Source organism: Protopterus annectens, chromosome 1.part1, assembly GCF_019279795.1.
Source record: "Protopterus annectens isolate FY-2018-M chromosome 1.part1, PAN1.0, whole genome shotgun sequence".
Taxonomy (NCBI): Eukaryota; Metazoa; Chordata; order Ceratodontiformes; family Protopteridae; genus Protopterus; species Protopterus annectens.
In genome coordinates this window covers 214,522,281-214,540,508 of record NC_056726.1, presented here as the reverse complement: position 1 = coordinate 214,540,508, position 18,228 = coordinate 214,522,281, and the positions used below count along the sequence as shown (strand labels likewise).

General features: G+C 36.3%; 1 protein-coding gene across 1 annotated transcript in view; it reads left to right on the top strand.

Annotated features, from left to right (window-relative positions):
- The first annotated feature begins 11,142 nt into the window (after positions 1-11,142).
- NIM1K (NIM1 serine/threonine protein kinase) overlaps positions 11,143-18,228 on the top strand; it is a 1,007,665-nt gene continuing 1,000,579 nt past the window's right edge. The window contains exons 1-2 of the mRNA XM_044074200.1: positions 11,143-11,369; positions 11,448-11,534. The gene's annotated coding sequence lies outside the window, so the exon portion shown is untranslated. The remainder of the gene's footprint in view (positions 11,370-11,447; positions 11,535-18,228) is intronic.

Genomic DNA, 18,228 nt, shown 5'->3' with positions numbered 1-18,228 from the left:
TTTCTGTCTCCAACCCCTTGGTTGTTTTATTTAACAAAATGCTGCTATAGACTTAGTTGATTGTCACTTGTGCAGCTACCCGTTTGATAACAGCAGATCATATTAAGCACACCCTGCAGGTCAACATTGGTATTGCTTCTGTTTCCAACCGTTTTTTTTTTTTTTTTAAACACTGCTATAGCTTAGTTTGATTGTCACTTGAGCAAGTACCCTTTTGATAGCAGCAGTTCATAATAAGCATAGCCTGCAGGTCAACACTGGTATTGCTTCTGTTTCCAACCACCTTTTTTTTAAAACACTGCTATAGCCTAGTTTGATTGTCACTTGAGCTGGTTCCCATTTGATAGCAGCAGTTCATAATAAGCACACCCAGTAGGTTAACATTGCTATTGTTTCTGTCTTCAACCCCTTATTTTTTTTATTTTTTAACACCACTATAGCCTAGGTTGCTTGTCACTTGAGCGGCTACCCATTTGATAACAGCAGTTCATAATCAGCAAGCATGCTCCAAAATATTTGCTTTGTAAGCCTTATGATTCCTGATTGTTTCTGAAGAGAATGCATACAGTTTTACACATGCATATACTACTATTAAAATATATATTACATTCTGATATGTCTACAGTTGTTTTGATTGAACATATCACATTGTTTTAGTGTTGTACTCATTATATTGATGTGTGTTCAGCCAAATATCATGCTGACTGTCTCAGAAGTTTGTCGTATGGTGTACCTGTTCTCCACAGTAGTGTCCAATAACTTTTTCCTTATTTAAACAATGGCATGTTGTGTCCTCTCATATACATCATTGAATGCAGGCATTAAAATATGTTTGCTGACCATTCATACATTTCTATAAAGCTAATGACATGTGTGTGTATGTGTGTGTGTGTGTGTGTGTGTGTGTGTGTGTGTGTGTGTGTGTGTGTGTGTGTGTGTGTGTAAACATATGGAACCATTCAGGAAAGAATACTTTTGTCCTTTTTAGGAGTATGACATATAGGGCCATGGGTAACTCTATCCATAATGGATGTGTCTCAGTCCTTGTATAAATTGTCAACATAATGATATTGTGTTGTGCTCTGATTTTCATGGGAGTGTTCTGTGTAGTAACCATTTTGTTTTCTTTTCTGTTGTGTTTTGCAATTAATCTTTACAGAGTATGGTACCCGAGGACATTCGCCAATCTGATGACAATGACGTGCACATGCGAGGCTGCTGCCTGAATAACCTGAAGAAGATGGTAGCAATGATGATAACAATAATGAGAAGTCTTGACCCAACCCTACCAGAGACATCCTGCCTGTAACCGAGAGGAGACATTGCCACAGTCATGATAGAGACAATTTTTGGGAGGAGATCAGGGAGGTCATGACAGATGTGTTCCAAACACAGATGAGGGATATGATGGGGACCTTCTTCAATGAGCTACATGGGTTATGCGGGATTTGATCAGGATGATAGCTCATAAGATCATTTGGAAGTCTGACCCACATCAGCCTGGTCCTTCTAGTCAGTAGGTATAATCTGTGTGCTCCACTTGTTATCTGCTGCCAACATGGTAATTGCCATTTTATTGACTGGACTGTATTTGCACTCTTGTGCATGCATACCATGTATCTGTCATGCTTATGTGTTATTGCCATGTGACATTTACTTTGGTTTCAATGTGTGCATAATACACATTACACTGTCTACATACATTCAACTGCCCAAGCATTGTGGTAGCTAACCTGTTGATAGTGCTGCAACAGGCAGCCTGTAAACATCTGTTGTACTGGGGCAACTGACAGAAAACATATGTCCGTAGTTCAATACTAACAGTATCGTATGCCTTGGATGTCTCTTTTGCCAAATCAGGTATGTGCAACATATAGACATGTCATTTCACATGGTTTTGGATGACAGTTTTTATGATGTCCCACTCTCATGATGTGGTGTTGTGTCATAGTTTGGCAATACTGATGCTATGTGGGATCATATACAGGTATATCCTGCCTATGTGCAGTCCTCCTTATCTGAGTGAATGAAACAATGAGGTAACATTAATCTGTACACAATGTTATAGATTACAGATTATTTCACAGTACATTACAACATGTTTGCTGTATGTAGCATTTCCACACCCATGATGTAGTGACATTGGTGTACACCTTCCATACATAGTTGTACACATTATGATTGTATGTGTGTGAGTCAGATACTGATGCAGAAATGTACCTTTGACAAGTGAGCATTCAGTGATGTACTGCTTTTGTGGTGCAATGATGTTCACAGGGGTATCCTCTGCTCCATAATGAGCAGTATGGTTGACATATACATGCTTTCCTTTATTTGACATTTAAATGATAGTTTATGTATACATGATTGCAATGTTTAACTTACTGATGCATGTTGAGGTGACATGATTGCATATTACTGTGTATGTGTGTTTTATACATGTTCAGTTTTGTGGACATCAGCAGTCCATCTGGTCATTTGACATATATTTTCCATTTGTTTAAATGCATGTCTTTGTGTCCTCTACAGCACCCTGTGTGCTGTATACATGCATTTGCATGGTGTCAACTTACCGTGTCCTGCTTTACCATAATGTGGTCCCAGGTTGTCCACCTCCTTCCCACCTTAATATGTCCCTAGTATTTATTGCAGGTATGTTTGCCTTTGTTAGAACTACTGTATGTTGCCATTTATTAATTTGACACAGTGAACATGTGCCAGATGTATGGCCATTTTATAATTCAGGACATTTGCACACAATTTGCTGGCTAATGCTTACAATACATCTTATTATCATTCTACTTGTGTGTTACCCTGTGTTGTTTTTTCACATCTATGTGCACAACCTGTTATATTCATTATTCTGGCCTCTTATATTGTTTCACATATCATTACATGTCATTGGTGTATCTATGTGTATTGACCATGATTTCATGTACATTCCGTTTATGCCACTGATACACATACATGCACATGTACACCTGTGTTACCTTTGACATGTCATATGTATGTAACATACACACATTCCATTGCACATTTGTTTTGGTTGTGTACACTTACTTGTGTATGCAACAGCCTTTGCTGCTTTTCTGCAGTATTTCTGTTTGGCTCTGTGCTTGGTTGTTTACTTTTTACATGTACGGTCATAGGTTTGCTTCTATCCTCTGGAGTTAAGTACAGTTGCTTGACCTGCGTTTCCTCATCTGTGATGTGGCTAGGCTAACACCTGCATTGCTGATGGACTATTTGGATATGTATTTATTCATTCAATTTGTCCTGTGATCCTTATTTATTACCCTACAACACACATTTACCATTGGTCAGACACATCCAGATATGACTGTCACACAGTTGGCAATGTGCTAATGTGATAGTGCATAGGTGGATTTGTTTTTCTGCATTTCATCATGGCTGTTATGCATCCCCATCCTGTTTAGCAACTTTCTATTGCCCATATTGTGCAGTTTTCTGTCTGTGTAACTTACCTGTCCTTATTGTTTTTTTTCCAACCTTTGTCTGTCTTGCTTGTGTTATTTGGTCTGTGAGTATACTTGCTGTGCTTACCATCACTTCCTCTTTCCTTATGTTTACCTTTCCTTCCATTTTTTAAAAAAAATGGGGCCTATTCCCATCAAAAATATTGCCCATGCCCCTCTGATTTTCCCTCAGATTTTCCTAATCCAACATCCCTCTTGTTCGTCCCACTTCTTCACCTATACCCAGCATCTTTTTTTTCTATCTCTCATTTTCCTTGGGTATGTGCATTACTTGTGTTCCCCACACAGGTCCCAAACCCATTGTTAGCAACTATTAGTTATGGTGATATGGTGATATGGCCATGATTGCTCTTGGCGTTTAATTTTTTTAATAGAAAATTTATGGATTCTATCAGAATCCGTTAATCCAAGCTGATAGTTTTTTTAATACTACATGTCTTATGTATATGTCCATAGCTGTCTCTAAGTTTACTGTAATGAGTGATGTGAATATATATGTATTACAAATAGCCTTGCAGCTTTGAAGCACATATTATAAGTTACAGGATGGCATATGGAAACATCTATGATTGTCCAAAATGTTAAATTCAGTTTTTATTGTGCAGTTTGCCTTTGGAGTTTCTTTTTACAGCATCGAGTAGCTTATAGTGACGTTGGCTTTCCTACTGTGGACTCTTTTTGCCTGCTTGCTACTTTCTTGGAGTATTGGTCTTTTGGCAGCCGTTTTGTGTTACTTGTTTGTTATGGAGGCAGGCTTGGGGTCTATTGATTCTGGCGCTTCTGGCGCTTGTTTGGAGGACAGTGTTCAGTCAATTCCGGCTGACACACGCCAACTCACGGGTCAACTCACCTTGCTGGTTCAGCTTCTTACACCATTGGGCCAAGGACTACAGTCGGTTTTGACCGAACAACGTGAACTGCTAAAATTCCTTAACCTAAGAACCACGGGTTCTTCTACACAAGGCAGCTCTAAAGGCATGCGACGTAATTTGGACGTCCAAAATGAAGCGGATCTTTCTAATTTTTTGAAAACTCCCACAGTTTTTTGGGAAACTACCGACAGTACTCGTACTGGTTCTGGACATAATGAGTATGATGCAGGGTTAAACCCAGGTTCTACATTCTCTGACTGGGTTAAACACAAACCTGTATTTCAATTTATTGAAAGTAATGAAAGTAACTCTAATGTCAACCTTTCATTTGCTGAAAATATGCGGACATTCGAACACAAGTTATACAGGTATAAGACTTTGGAATTAGACAACCTTTATTTAAATGAATGCCTTAAAAAGCAGATTGTACCTAAGGGTTTGCGGGTACATAAATACCCGAATAATGTTATTAGTGGGAGTGATTTTCACTCCGAGTTGGTTAAAATATTTGACGAGTGTGGATTTGGCATTGTCAGAGCTATTATTAAAAGAAATGATATTGAAATTAAAACCTTACAACAGGATATTTTTAAATTAAATGAAACTGTTACTTCTGACTTAATGTTTACCATTGACTCTGAAAAACATAAATATTATGAACTAAGGAAACAAATAGACCTACAATGTAATACAGTGTTGAACCGAAAATACAGGAAACTTAATAGAGACATCAAGGAATACCAGGAGGGTAGGCAGTATCCCAACCCACCTAATTTTAGGGGTGGTATTCCATTTCAACAGGTCCCTAGGGATACTTCTAATACACATGTTTTACAGTCCCCTGTTCATGAGTATTCTTCCCCTCCACCACCACATTGTCTTGAAGATGAAGCCTATTCTGACCCTGATTTTTTACCCAGGAGATCAGAACGCCTTCGCCAACAATTTCACAATCAACAGGTGCAACAGCACTATTCGGGACCCCGTTCCCCCAGGCCAGTGGGGGGGGGGGCAAAAACAGAGGGTGGAGAAGGGATCAAAAACAGGAATGGTAGAAAATAGTATCATTGAGGTTACTGCCATTGGAAATTATTCCAAACACACCCTCAATGGGTATCACATTTACAACTATAGTGATGCAGTCATCACTGATGCATGGTTTTCCTTGTTCACAAAGGGATTCAAGTTTGTACCTAGCAAATGTTATAACATAGTCAATACCATATTGGATGTCAAACTTTTTATACGCAAGCTTAATCTTCAGCACTTGTTTGGATCTACAAACATGGGCCCATGTTTAATGCTAAAAAAGTCCAGTACCTATAATCCTCCTTTACATCCTCAAATCAGCAACTTGGAAAACAGGATTGTTCACATGATACGGAGTAGTGTAGGAAGGTTTAAAAGTAATTTCAATCTTAATCAGGCAGAGAGTACCCTTCTTACTGAACTTAGTGTTGACCCTTCCATCAGGGTTATGGAGCCTGATAAAGGGGGCGGTACAGTCATTATGGAGCAATTGATGTATGAGGCCAAGATGCATAATTTACTACATGATACAACAAAATACACCATTGCATCTTTAAATGAGGTACACGTGTCATACAAAAAAATTGATCTGGCCATTCAGGATCTTTTAGATCAGGAAGTTATTGAACTAGATCTCTATACCTTTTTGAGTAACTCACACCCCAAAGTACCTACTATCTTTGGGGTGCCTAAAATTCATAAAAATATTACAGACCCTCCCCTCAGACCAATTGTGGCTGCCCAGGGGTCCAAGACCCACAACCTTTTCAAATTTTTGGACTGGAAGTTAAAGCAGTTATGGGGTAAGCAACAACATTTACTCAGGGACTCCTGGGAATTCTTGCGAGGGATTTCTAGTGAACTTTACAGGCCTAACCTGTTGTTTGTAACCATAGATGCGGTTGATCTTTTTTCAGTTATACCACACACAATAGGGATGGCCTGGATGGAAGAAGCTCTTTGGGCATGCAAAGGTGTTACCAACAATGATGTAGTATTGGTTATGCATTTAATGAAGTTGGTCCTCAGTAACAACTATGTTTATTTTTGTGGGGAATATTTCCAACAGACATCGGGCGTCTCTATGGGTGCTAATTGTGCTCCAACTTACGCCGATATCATCTTGTCAGTATGGGAGAATAAATATGTAATACACAGTGAATTTTCTAAATATTGGATTCATTACACTCGGTTCCTGGATGACATTTGTATTTTTTGGACAGGACCAAGGCATTGTGTAGATGAATTTGTCACCTACTTGCATTCAACAACTGAATTTTTGAAATTTACATATGAAATTTCAGTTGATCAAGTAAACTATTTGGATGTGACACTTTACAAACAAGTTAACAGCTTTAGCTCCTGCATATATAGAAAACCCTCATTTTCCAGTAGCTACTTGCATTACCTTAGCTCACACCCTAAATTTCAAAAAAGATCTATTGTCAAGGGACAATTTGTTAGGGTCTCACGGATGACATCAGACGATAACAATTTTTGTATTGAAGGGGAAAAATTAAGTTTGTTTTTTGCGGACAGCGGATACTCCAAATCTTTAATCAAATCGGTTTGGGAGGAGGTTAGTTCTGCCAGAGATACTAGATTTTTTCCCATTCTAGGGAAGGGACCAGTTGATACATGTGCTGCAAATTCTACTACCCCCCCTTTTAATATCACAGGTTCTAATTTGTTTTTTGTTACTGAACACAGTGAAAATGTAGGATATATTAGGCATAGTATCCAGAAAGAAATGGACACCTTTAAAGATTTCACTGATTTGAACAACCTAAAGGACCTAACTTGCAAATTTGTTTACAAAAGGGGATTTAATATTAAGAATGTTTTGGAACATAACACAAGTTCCAGTATTTCCAATCAACCTAGAAAGGGTACTTTTCGTTGTGGACATTGTAGGCAGTGCAAATATGTCATCAATCAGGAAAATGTTTACTTAGAAAGTAGGAATAGGAAGATCTATGCACAGAGATTTCACAACTGCAACTCCACAGGTATAGTTTATTTGGCTGTCTGCCGGTCTTGCCAAGTGTTTTATGTTGGCAAGACTGAAAGACAGTTAAGGAGACGCATTTATGAACATTATTATGAGATCCAAAAACAATGCAATACTAATGCCCTTTATAGGCACACGGTGGTGTGCCAAACTGCCTTTTTCATGTTCTTTGTTCTAGAAACAGTCCCCAAATGCATCAGGGGAGGATACTGGGAAGCTAGGTTATCACACAGAGAGACATGTTGGCAGATTTTGTTAGCTTCCAACAAAGCTCCGGGTCTTAATGACCTTATTTCTATTATGCCCTACTTAAAACTTAAAGCGGAGCATCTGTAACCAAGTCAATGGGTGCAAGTAGGTCCTAGGTACATATTTTATATTTTATGTATTGCATTTATATACTGTACATGGGTGGTTATTGTATCATATTATACAATTTTATAATATTTCATAATATTAGTAAATATATGTGATTTATTTATATATGTGTTTATTTTTAATTTATGTATTTTTATTTTTTATGTCAATTTATGAGGGACAGTTTATTTTGTATTATTGTGGTCTACATTGGTTGTTTAAAATTCATGGTATTCATATACTTTTTTAGATAGTTCATTATTTTTAAGAAAAGTCCATGTTTACATTTCATGTTAGGGCAAATGCAGCTACAGCTTTAAAAATGTTTTTACACTAAATGGGTATTTATTCAATTATTCTATGAATTATTGTATATATAATCTGGGTATGCTCATTAGTTTTGTATCTGAGGAAGTTGCATTGGCGACGAAAACGTGGATGTGCCGAGACGTTAATAAATTCAGTTTTTATTGTGCAGTTTGCCTTTGGAGTTTCTTTTTACAGCATCGAGTACCTTATAGTGACGTTGGCTTTCCTACTGTGGACTCTTTTTGCCTGCTTGCTACTTTCTTGGAGTATTGTCCAAAATGTTTCTGTGTGTACTCCTGCAAATTTATTTTATGATTGCCATGTGGATTGCTCTGGGATACTTGGCATTTTTAATGTGTGTGTTTTTTTGGTTATCACTATGGAATCAGTAACATTCTGTAGATGTCCATAACTTTACTGTACAGATTTTGTTATCTTTCTAAACAACTATCGGGATTCTTGATTTGTGATTATGTTTCCATTTGTCTGGTAATGTACAACATTACTGAACAACTATTTCTTATAATTATGGTTTACTTGCGCATTTCCATAGTATGCCACTGGAACTGTGGAACCCATTTGGTCCTGAGGTATTTTGAGTTTCTTGTAGTACATTAGCATATTACAGTGTTATCCACAACTTTCGAGCTGATATTGGTGTACTGCGCCAGATTCTACGAACTTTACAGAATCTGGCTCAGTGTGTTTAAAAGAGCACATTTTTTTCTGAGCATGTCTTGGAAACTATATTATTCAAATGCCACGTAATGTTTAGAACCCTCTAAACTATTTTTTACAGTATTAGTCTACATAGAACATGCTTGTGAGCAAGGAATGCACTTCTGAAAGTAGCCATTTCATGGTTATTTTACAACAGCTGAATATAATGTGTCCCTTCTGTATGTGTATAGGGGCAAGGTTGTGGGAGTTGATCACATTTCTACATGATAGCTGAGTGGTGAGGGCAACAGCATTAGTTTGGTGTGCAAAATATAAATATCTGGCCACACCTCTGAATGGTTAGATAAGTTGGGCTATTATTTCCTCAAGTATTATTGTATACAAGTAATCAAATGCTAGTCTTTCTAGCAATATAAGCCTAACCTAGGATTGCCCATGAACTAAAATGGACAGGGGCAACTCCTAAATACTTTATCCCATGCATATGGGGGGGGGGGTGGCTCCCTCAAATTACCTCTGGCGTGATCCCTGTTATTCTCATGAGGGTAATATATAATTATCAACTATGGACGGGTAAGGTCAATTTATAATCAAACGGGATATGTTAATTCGAGCACAAAAGAGTAGGGTTACCACCTGTCCCACTTTGCGAGGGAAGTTGTGTCCTGCAAAAAAATTGTAAAAATGGCAGATGTCCTGAGGTTTTAGGACAAAATTATTTCCCATATTTAATGTAATAGTTGCATAAAACAGTTATTCTGTTTCTGAAACACCTAAATGTTATAAGAAACAGAATAAGCAACTAAAATGCTACAAGAATAAGCTTTTATTTAGGCAAAACAGTGAGGTTCTGTCCCTTGTACTGGCTGTGGGTATGTTTCAGCCTGCAAAATCTGACGTTTATACCAAAAATGTCCCACTTTGGGCATTTGAAAAGGTGGCAGCCCTATAAAAAAGGGAAATTGGCTAGGCTTAAAATGGCCAGCAAGGGCAGCTGCTAGTCTAGTACACACCTATGAACACGACAGTTAGAGAGGATAAAGAAATTATCATTCAATGGATTACTGTCAGGTTGCACAACTACAGCCGTGCTGTGATTTATTATCGGTTCTAATAACGCCATCAACAGTAAGCCTTCATCTGAGATTAGTACTATTTATCTGTAAAAATCAAGACCCTTGTTAGTACTACTAGGTGGTGAATGTTGCAACCGTCATAACACCAAAAGGGCAGATACTTGGCTGAAATTTAACAAGACTGCTTCGATCACTACTTGTTGTTGCGTCTTTCGGTTTTTCCCGGTTAGGGATCGCCACAGCTCCGGTCCGCTAATGATTGGCAGTAGATTTCAACGTGTCAAGTTGCCAGCTCTGACGCACAGCCTTCAACGAAGATAGGACCATTCACGCATATCTCTCCACACAGAAGACGCTCTAACTGAGAATCGAACAGGTCAACATCTATCTGTGAGGCGACAACGCTACCGCAGCACCACCACTATTCCAAAAAATTCAGTCTCAGATGAATTTGGCTCCAACTGCAGGCGCTGAAAGAAACTCATGTCCTTCTTATCCTCATAAACAGGTTCGCCTCGTCGCTTTGTAACGTTCACGTGCTTTAGTTTCTGAAAGTCTTTTGCCTCGGTTTTGTGCCACGGCAAAGGCATGTTTAGCTTTGTTAAAAAATCGAAGCAGCTGTAGGATGGCTTGCTTTCATGTTTAAAAATGTATTCTGGTATCCGTTCGCTAAGCTAGCAAGATGAAAATCAATATGCGTAGCCTGAAATATATATATCCGTATACTCAAGCATTATCACTTGCAGTAGCAAAATCATAGCTCTCAACAAATTGAGGGACAAATTCAGAAACAATCGAGGACATTTTAAAAAAATAATACCATTAACTTAAGATATTGACAGAATAAGAGAACGTGAACAAATATAAACTTTCTGAAATAAAGGGCTGTAACTCTAAACACGGTAAATGTAACTTGACCACTTTTTCTCCAAAAGTCATCGTTTTTAGGAGGGATTAAGAGGGACTGAGATAAAAGCCGAGTCAAAATCAGAGACGTCCCTAAAAATGGAGAGTTGAGGGGTACGGGCAAAAGTGTCGAATAAACTGGTAAAGTCAACAGCATCTCTACAGTTAAGAGAGTAAAGTGCTGTTTGTAAGCTGTGTTAGTTTGGTTAGCTGTACAAGATACAACCTTGCAAACACAAACCAAAGTAAATCATTAAGTGCTCAACATCCAGTTCCTGCTACACTTCTCTCCTTCTACAAAGTGCAGGTCCATCCCGTGGCTGCTATAGAAACAGAGAAACGCGTTTATTACCTGAAGGTGGAACCCTATGCACCGATTGGTTAACCATAAAACCTCAGCGGTTTAATTCGGATAACAGTTTGTTCCCTAGACCTTCAATCAAATAGTAATCCTGACAGATTTCGTGATCGGTGATGGCTTTTTGAAGGAATAGTGACAACTATAACCGAAAGACAGAGCAAGGAAGAGAGATAGGTAAATGCGGTCTTAAACCCAAAGAAAAAGATCAATGGGTAAAACAGACCGCAAGTAATCCATTACAGGAGGTGTGCAGGAAAAAGTGGGCCCAATGTGAGTACTGTTTTTGACGGAGCAAGTATTGTGCTTCCACAGGAACGATTTGATTTAGCTCTCTCCTTTTCCTCGAAGGGCGTGAGAGTGAAAAAGGAAGATTCGAAGGCCCGCTCTTCTCTTACCATGTATTAGGACGAAGTTATACAGGAGCAGGACACTTGGGTAAGAAGGGAGCAGTTTTAATCCATTATTGTTACGTGCTTGTTGTTTAGCATTCGTACGTATCTGTTTTAGGAAAGTCAAGTGTACCACCGGGGTGTCCAAGCAACTACTACAGCGGTAGAGGCTGTTGGCATTCCCAAATCACAGGTACATTGTAAAGCTGAAAAGAATAAAACATGCATTCAGATAAAACAGTGCTGGGGTATAGCAGCGTCTGGTTACAGCTTCATGTAGCGCTGCAAGTAGTATTGAATCAAATAAGTCAAGCCAGCGGTAATAACACATGCCGATAACTTCTTGGTTTTTTGATACACAAGTGACAAGTCTTTTTATATTAATTTGGCATTCGTTTGCAATACTTTTTAGTCGTTCTGTGCCAAGGGAAACGGGACTAATTACCAAAGTTCAGGAAAGGGCTTTGCTAAGCAATTGCATCTTGTTTCCTCGTGGAGTTTTAATAAAAATCACATAAATGCAACCAGCAGCTGTCACTATAGAAAATGTTTCTGTGCAAACTGCGTGGCATGCACGGATACAGAAAAGCCTGAGAAAAGGCGCACGTCGTCCGCTTCCATTAGTCTGTTATCTTTGTATGCACTGGGTTTGTCTTACAATACTCTTACCGGTTCTACCAACCTGTAGCTCATCTCCTTGCGATCTTTGTTGCTAGGTTTAACACTGCTGGCGTTACCAAATGGTAAGATATGCGTACGTATGCTTGATGCCTCAATAATATAAGTTTTACATTACTATACTTTGTATAAATTAGATCATATGGCCAGAAGGGCTTCACACATCTCACGATGTGCCTCTGTTTAGTCATTGTATGTGGTGAACTTCTTGTCCACAAAACATTTTTTAAGTCTGTTCTTTGTAACTAGACACAACGTTTATAAGACGTGAGCTCAATCTGCCATATAGGGAGCATTTTTTACAATTCCAGATTTAGCTTAACATTTTTTATAACTAGATACCTCATTTACCACCATACCCCTAAACAGTTTAGGCAAAACTGCCCCTGATTTTGCAGATTGTCCCTGATATTCTTTTGCAAATTACTGAGGATTACAAACAGTCCAGAAAATGTGTGTTGATGCAAAACCTGTTTTATTAATTAAGTGAATTTGCATATTATTTAAATATGTCCTTGATTTTAGGACTTTGTCATCGCAACTTTTTTGCTTTGCCCAGATTTCCTTGAACAAAGAAGCTGAGAGATATGTTTATCAGGTTGGCATTTCATGTATCTGCTGACCGTGTATTAAACAGTTCACTCAAACTGTGTGTGTGTGTGTGTATATGTGTATGTATGTATGTATGTATATATATATATATATATATATATATATATATATATATATATATATACACAATACTGACAATGTAATAGTTTCTACTTTGCCTAGTTCAAATACCGCACAACCAGGATGAACTCATACAGTTAGCTGGCCTCTGCATTAACTGTTTCACTGTTTTATGTGTTGTATGAGATGAGTGCATGCATATGTAATTTTTACTTTTTACCATTTCAGTCAAATATTACATTTATCGACTCTAAGGTCATAACATACTTATATTAACCAGTTCATTCTTTTACATGTTGTATTTGTCTGACTAGTTAGTAATTTTCGCTTTATCCAGTTCATAAAGTACAGGAACAACTAACAAAGTTCCTATTCTACTTCTACAATAGGAACACAGTTGTTATACTGCTATTGAGAATGCTGTTGAGGGTACACTCTGGGATCACACCTCCAACTTAGAAGTGTAGCTTGTATTGTTTTTTTCTAGAGGTATGTTAGTATTGCTAAGGAATAATATGTCTTGAAGCTTCTTAGTCATTTTTCATATCTGCTCATATCTGTGGTACTCTTTGCAGCAATTTTTTATGAATGCATTGAATGCCATTAATAGAGTGCCTTTGGATATTCAGCAAATGGAAAACTGATTATTTATTTGTTTCCATCTGTTACTGTGTAATATAATTTAAACATGCCTTCAAAACATTTATTTTATGGATTTATTTATTGACTTTTGTTTACCGGAAAAGTTTATATGGGTCAATTACCCTTTTTCAGATGAGGCCTGGGGAGAAATGCACCATCATATTATATGAAAATAAAACAGTAACAAATATAAAAAAATTGATTTTGATTATCATTTTCACAAGTACAGTATAATATTACAAAGTTATAAAGGTTGTCAGTTTTTACAAGCATAATACAAGCAACCGAAGAAACAATAAGACTGTTTAGTGAGTGAACCTGGTCTAATTTATTTAAATTTGGAAGAGGTGATGAGAGAGACAGAAGCAAAGGTGAGATAAGAAGGAAAACCTCATGAATTCGAAATAGAAAAAAAGTGATAGTGGTTAACTGAGAAAAGGTTAATAAGTTGACAAAGATGAAAGAGAAAAGGTTGTTTAGTAAAGAAATGCCTATGCATAAGAAGACAAAGTATGTGCATAAAGTTAATAGAATGAGATGTTTAGAACTGTCCTTTGGTAGCACAGCAAGGGAATAACATTTAGAAGTGTACTTTGGTAGCACAACAAGTGAATAACATTTTAATTAGTAGAACAGGAGAAGGTTGTAAGGTAGGCAGGGGATAGCTGGGTCAGAAAAATTAAAATGATTAGAGGTGGAGGGAGGGAAGGTAGAGAATAGCTGCAAGAAAGTGGGGTGAGAGATAAGACTGTGGTTAGCAGGTGGAGATGGGTTGAAGGAGGAAAAGTGGTTATAGGATGGAACTAGCCTGGTGTAGAGCATAAGCAGAGTTAGGAATAAGGAATTTTTAAAGACATTTTAAAAATATGGATGTTGGGTGATGACATAATTGTTATAGGAGGCAAATTCCAGTTTTTGGTTACTTGGTTAGAGTATAGGGAGCATCTTGCAGATTTTTTTTGGTTTGTATATCTTAAGGAGTTTTTTTATCATTTGATTTTAAGAAACACCTTGGGTGTGGGGTTTAATTTTGGGACAGTTGTATATAAAAAGTGGGAAGGCTGAAGGATTGTTGATTTTAGTGTGTGTTGTGCTGTGATTATATTATTGTATGTTATACAATTTATATTATAGTATAGTATTTTTCCTATCCTTAATTGTTAAGACTATAGTTTCTTGGTTAAATAATTATAATGCTAAATGGAAAGATATTCATGGAGGTATTTGATGCAAGTCCAATAATTTACCAGAATCGTATCATAGTAAAATAGCTACTAATACATTTCCGTGATTAATAAAAGACTATTTTATAGAACCCAAAACAAACCAGTTAATTCTCATTATATTAATACAATAATAACCTCCTTTAAAATTTTCATTTTCAGGAACCCTGAATGTAAAGCATGGATTTTCTTTGTACTTCCAGTTTCCTACACTCAAAATAGGATTAATGGGAGCCCTTCATTTGTTCGAACTTTCAAATGTTCGAAGCTCATATGGCTGACACCATATGAGCGAATGTTTGAAAGGCCGACAAATGATAGTGGAGATCCCGCTACAGTGTGGGACTGGGAGATTCCCCTTTCCTGCACTGTAGTGTGATCTTGGAGTGAGGATATTTAAGTAGCAGGGGGTGTGGGGGGTGCAGGGGGGCTTGCCCCCCTGCATAACAGTTTTACTGTGTTTACAGGTAGGTAAATGGTGCTATTTCAGGATGTCAGTCTTTTGGAATGTCTATCACATGGTGTCTGCCATATGAAAGTCTGCATTCTGAACGGTCGACATTCTGAAGTGGACCCATATTAATACATTTAATTTAACAACAATTACTACATTTAAAGACAAAAACCTGTTGTACTGATCAATTACTAGACAATGGGAAGTTGCAAACTGTTGACCAAGTCATTAATAAGTTTGAGTTAAGCAAAGACATGTGGTTAGAAATTCAAAATTGTAGAGAGTTGGTTGAACATAAAATTAATGTAATGCAACCAATAGTTAGAATGTATATAATTACATAATTAAGTAATTAATCAATTAAGTCAAATAAAATGTATTCAAACGTTTCTAGTAAACCTTATGTTTATTCAGTATCAGTCAAAAGCAAGCAGTATTATGCTGTGTTTTGTTTCCTTGGAAACATGCACGCAACTGGAGCGAAATGCTTACCAAATAAATATTAAACATTGAATATTCTGTGCAAAAATGCAATATCATAATATCCATAAAATTAATATTATTATATTATTGTAAAAATGTATATATAAATAAATAAGTAAGTAAATGGATAAAATTACGTGGAACAAGCAAATTGTACATTATTTAAAGTTATATGTATATATATATATATTATCAAAGTAATGAAGTATAAATGTCTGTTGTAAAACAAGACCATGGATATATATAAATAAATTAGTTTAATGCATGGGCCTACATAATACATGACCATAGCTCAAATGAAATGCATTCTAAACTAATGAAACATATAAAGTGTATGGAAAATATATGTATAAAAATGTGCATAGATATATAAAACACATGAATGGAAAAAAATGTATAAAAATTAATAAATTCTAAATAAATTCTGAAATGAATATGAGTGTAAATTTTAAACTAAAAACATATAAACATGGACATGTATACATGTAAAAATGTATAAATATATATATATATATATATATATATATATATATATATATATATATATATAAATACATGCTAAATATATTATAATCAAAATAGATTTAATCATGTATATAGCTCATCTAGCTTCCAAAGCAGATTTGATAGAAATATAGCTATTTATACCAGGGGGTATATGAGCACCCAATCTTAGAATCCATTTCAATTCTTTATTATTCAAAGATATGACATTATCACCACCTCTTTTATTGATTATGACTATTTCTAAAACCCTGAAATCAAACTGATGTGAGGGATATTCTATTAGATGTTTCGCTGGAGCATTTAATTCATTTTTTCTCTGTATATCATATAAATGGCCATATATCATATCCTTCAAACATCTTTTAGTAAGCCCAACATAGAAAGCTTGACATTTCTTACATGTAGCAAGATAAATAAGATTTTTTGTACAACAATTTGCAAAAAACCTTGGTCGAAAGATGTAGTTCATAGTAGGGTGATGAAATTCTTGCATCTTAGAAATAAACTTACATCTATTACAGCTATGGCAGGGAAAAGTACTTATCTTTCGACTAATAGGTGAAGCTGCTGAATGAATAGAACAATTGTCATTACACAATAGCCGTTTAAGGTTGAGACTATTTCTGAACATAAAATGGGGTTTATCTCCTACAATCAGCCTGATATTTGGGTCCATAATTAAAATCTTCCAATTATTATGGAAAATTTCCTTTATATTATTTATAATACTTGTGTAGTTTATAATTACGGCTACAAATTTTGTTTGAGTATTCATAGCTTCTCTCTTTCTAGTCCTAACAGATTTATTTTCTGTCTGTATGTTTCCTATAATACTATTTTTAATATTGCTAACTAAGTTTGAGTCATAGCCTCTTTCCTTAAAAAGTTGTTCTAGGCGATCTGCTTCAAAGTGTAAATCATGAATATCGTTGCAGAGTCTAGTTAGCCTGATAAACTGGCTTTTAACGATACCAGGAAAAATGTATCTAGGATGCATACTGTCAAAAGTAAGGAGGGTATTCCCCCAGGTTGGTTTTCTGTAAAGTGTTGATGTGATGAAACCATGTTCTGTGATGCTTAATGTTTTATCTAAAAAATTTGTCTTTACATGAGAGCATTCCATGGTAAATTTAAGAAAGGTAGATGTAGTTTCTAAATAGGCTAAAAAATCCTTAAAATCACTCTCAGTGCCCTCCCAAACAATGAGAATATCGTCCACAAAGCGTTTATAGACCTTTATTTTAGAAAAAGAGGGGTGGGGAAACAGGCAACTCCGCTCCCAACTTAAAACAACCAAGTTGGCATACGTATTGGCACAGGGAGTGCCCATTGCCACCCCCCATTTTTGTAGGTAATAATTGTCTAAAAACATAAAAGCATTATTATTAAGAACTAAATCTAATAGTTGGCCTATTAACAATAGCCTATCATTAGTAAGGGACGTCTCTTCCAATAATAATTCTCTTACCGCTTCAATGCCTAGGTCATTAGGTATAGACGTGAAAAGATTTTTCACGTCTAAAGTGATCAAAAGGTATTCATGTTCATTCAGGGCTAAATGCACCTCTGATAAATAATCAAGTAGTTGGTATGTATCCTTTGAAATGGATGTAAAGGAATCAACTACAGGTCTAAGTAAAAATTCGATAAAAGAAGAGATGTTGGCAGTGACCCAGTTATCACCCGAAACAATGGGTCTTAAGGGAATAGGGTACTGGTTCTTATGAATTTTAGGTAATCCCTTAATTATTGGTATAGTGGGATTATCTATGAGCAAATAATTATACATTTCTTCACTGATTTGTCTACAAATTAGAAGGTCATACAGAACATCATGCACATTTTTAATGATTCTATTAATGTCATATAACTTCATTCTAATGTATGTTGTATCATCATCAAGCATTGAATGCATATTCACATTGTAATCAGTAGTATTTAAAATGACTACCCCACCACCCTTGTCAGCTGGTTTGATAGTAATTTCATTACAATTGCTCAAATGCTTTAACGAAGTAAATTCTTCCAAAGTAAGATTATAAAAACTGGGTTTTACCTTAGTTGAAAATAATTTATAAAAA